The following is a 3597-nucleotide window of genomic DNA, read 5'->3' as shown; positions in this document are numbered from 1 at the left end:
CATCCCTAACATCCTACATCATATAACATGGCATTAACGTGTACATATAATCTTATTTTAACAATATAAACCAATACATATTCATTAGTGAACTAATAAACATATAGTATCAACAATGTGCAAGCTCATCATATACATGTCATATAATATTTAAGCATAATCATACATAAGAAAATCCTCCTAAAACTCTGCTCAAGGGTAACTAGTGCAATGCTTAAGTAGAGTACCATACCCCTACCTAAACTAAGCTAGACCCTTAGATTATGGTAGTTAGAGTTCAATCTTTTAGTTCATTTTATCTTTTAGGAACATCTTGCCTTAATTGACATAGACCACATGAGCTAAGTGGAATTTGGTGACATAAAACCCTACACCATAGGAAGGCGGACTATTTGCCAAGGTAGTAATAAAATATGAAACATAGCAACTATGTGGATCAACTAGCTAGTATTCCTATGGGGGCAACATAGTTCAAGAAAAAGGAGATATAAATGGGACCCTATTTATGCTACATGCATTGTAGTCTTCAATATCAAGGGTACATTAGTGATCCTACCTTCGCTATGTGGGAAGAGTCACTACTCAATCTACTTCACTCGATGCTAAGCTAAAGTCCCTTTTTGAAATGTTTTTAAGCCTTTATTATCAATCGTAGCTTAGTTTCGTTCATAGGGTCTAACCCTTGAATAACATCATCATCATCATATCTCAATAAGAATTGCATAATTATAAGTCCTTTCATTACAATTCATATAGGTGAGGTTAGCACATTTTCATTTTTTATTCATATCATAACAAGGCACATTGGTAATCATCACCATCCTTATACTATTTGCATCTTAATCAACATCACAATCATAATCAAGACATTTCAATTCAATATTGTAACACCCCATAAATCCTTATACAAGGCATATTCCAATAACAATATCATGACCTAATCATAATTAATCACAAGTTTAAAGAAAAGGATAGAGATCGTAAGACTTACCAAGTCTTCTTCATAGTTCATCATCAAAGTCTTACCATAAACCCTCTATTACACCCAATTTGGGTATACATCATCATAAGTCAATTATAAACATGATAAAAAGACTAGAAGAATCACTACATCACAATTCAATACTATATTATAGCTTAAGACAAGATACTTAGGTCAATTCACTTCATAACCTAGATCATCTTCTCAAGAACTAGCATGAAAGACTACAAATCACCCTAATTTTTTCATGATCAATGTAAAAACATAATCTTATAGTAATTAAACAAATAACAACCTTAATTGAATCAAGTACGACCTAATTCATATCAAAAGCAAACATAGGATTAAGGGTCTAGGGTCATCTTCTACAAATTAGACCAAAACATCAAGATATATCATAATTAACATAGAATATATGTTAATAAATGAATATTATCCAATATAAAACTTAAAAAAACCCACTCATAACATAATTTTTGAGATTGAGAAAGACCCACATGAAAACTCAACTTTTGGAAATACTTTGAAGGAACCATTTGAGGAAAGAGTTCTCAAAGGTGAATTAGATTTAATACCTAAATGTTTAATGAATATTTTATGTTGAAATAATCCCTTTACATCCCTCAAATCCCTCTCCTAGATAGTCTTCAATAATCTTTTCGAAAACAGAGAAAAAGAAGAGAGAAGGAAGAGAGTTTTGTTTTGAGTGTTTTAATTAGACTAAAGGGGTTGGGGTCTTTATATGGGGGTTAATTATGTTAATTTGTCTTCCTTATTCCCTAAATAACCACCAAACCTTTTAATTAATTAGTTAAGACCAACTAAAAAGTGTGCAGGAAAATGGACCGTCACAAACGAGACCCCGATCGACAGTCCGTCTATGAGTCGATGATCAGTGTGTCGTTCTGTGCTGCACATCCATCGTTCTTATCAGAGACAATGAAATTGAGGTCCTTCAATTATTTCTCTATGTTTTTGTTGATGATTGGAAATGACGCCCCGTCGATCCACACACGAATCATCGACTACATCTCGTCGTTACACACTGCCTAGGCAGTGTTGACTCCAACGTGCAAGGGTCCTCCTCAAGAGACCTTGGTTGGTATTTGGGGTTTCGTACCCATATGTTTCAACTATGAATTTACTTAAACAAATTAAGACACCCTTCCACTAATTTTCATCATTTTTTTGACTCCTAAAAACTAGTTAAATTGTAAGACCCCAAAAGTGACCTAGGTTAAATAGAACCTAACATGTTGTTATTGATATTATAAGGTCCTAAATAGGTTTATTATATGGTATTGAGGCAGTGTCTAAAATTTTTGGTGCATTGGAAGTCAAACATCAAGGGACAACTAAGACGTTCGATGACTAAGTCACCTATGTACCTCATATGTTGTTTTATATGTTAATGTGTGATCATGAGGTTTAAAGGTCTTTAAATGAGTTATTATAGCATATATAGTTAGTGTGTAATGTTTCGGGGAGCTTAGAGTTCAAACATCCAAGAACGTCCATGATGTTCGAAAGTGTTGCCTTTAAATGACCTTGTGTGTTCAAGCATGTTTTGTTGAGTTTTACGTGTTCATTTTGGATGAAATTCATATGAATGGTTTTAAACTCATATACGGTCATGTTTGGTTCCTACTTGACTATACGAGTCTATAATAGTTATATTGATGATGTTGTAGTAATGTATAGGGTGACATAAAGATGATAAGGGTCATCCTAAGTGCATAAAAGAAAGATATGCTATATGTGATAAGGTGAAAGAATGTAGTGTCTTGTTCGGTAGAATTGTATCCCTTACTGGATATATGAATGAATGTTATGAGATTATGATATGTCTTGACTAGGTAGGATTAGTGCACCCTTGTCATGTATCAATGAAAGATATGTGAGAACTCAGAGGATTATTAGAAGGTCATGTACGTGGTAAAGGTTATGTTATGAATGTTAAAGTCGAGAGCCGTAATGTTATCCTTTATGTAAGGGAATGGTGGACTTAAGGTTAGTTGGATGGAACAGCATCATTAATCCTTAGAGTCGATGCATGATTGTTCCTACTTGACTATATGAGTCTATAATGGTTATATTGATGATGTTGTAGTTATGTATAGGGTGACATAAAGATGATAAGGATCATCCTAAGTGCTTTAAACAAAGATATGCTATATGTGATCAGGTGAAAGAATGTAGAGTCTTGCTTGGTAGATTTGTGTCCCTTACTTGATATATGAATGAATTGTTATGAGATAATGATATGTCTTGACTAGGTAGGCTTAATGCACTCTTGTCATGTATGAATGAAAGATATGTGAGAACTTAGAGAATGTTAAGAAGATCATGTTCGTAGTAAAGGTTATCTTATGAATGTTGAAGTCGAGAGCCGTAATGGTATCCTTCATGTAAAGGAATAGTGGACATAAGGTGAATTGGATAGAACGGCATCATATTAATCCTTAAAGTTGATGCATGATTGTTCCCACTTGACTATATGACTCTATAATGGTTATATTGATGATGTTGTAGTAATGTATAGGGTGATATAAAGATCATAAGGGTCATCCTAAGTGCTTTAAAGAATTACATGCTATATAAGATAAGGTGAAAGA

Source organism: Solanum lycopersicum, chromosome 5 (assembly GCF_036512215.1).
Source record: "Solanum lycopersicum chromosome 5, SLM_r2.1".
Taxonomy (NCBI): domain Eukaryota; kingdom Viridiplantae; phylum Streptophyta; class Magnoliopsida; order Solanales; family Solanaceae; genus Solanum; species Solanum lycopersicum.
Note: the sequence above shows the minus strand (reverse complement) of the source record.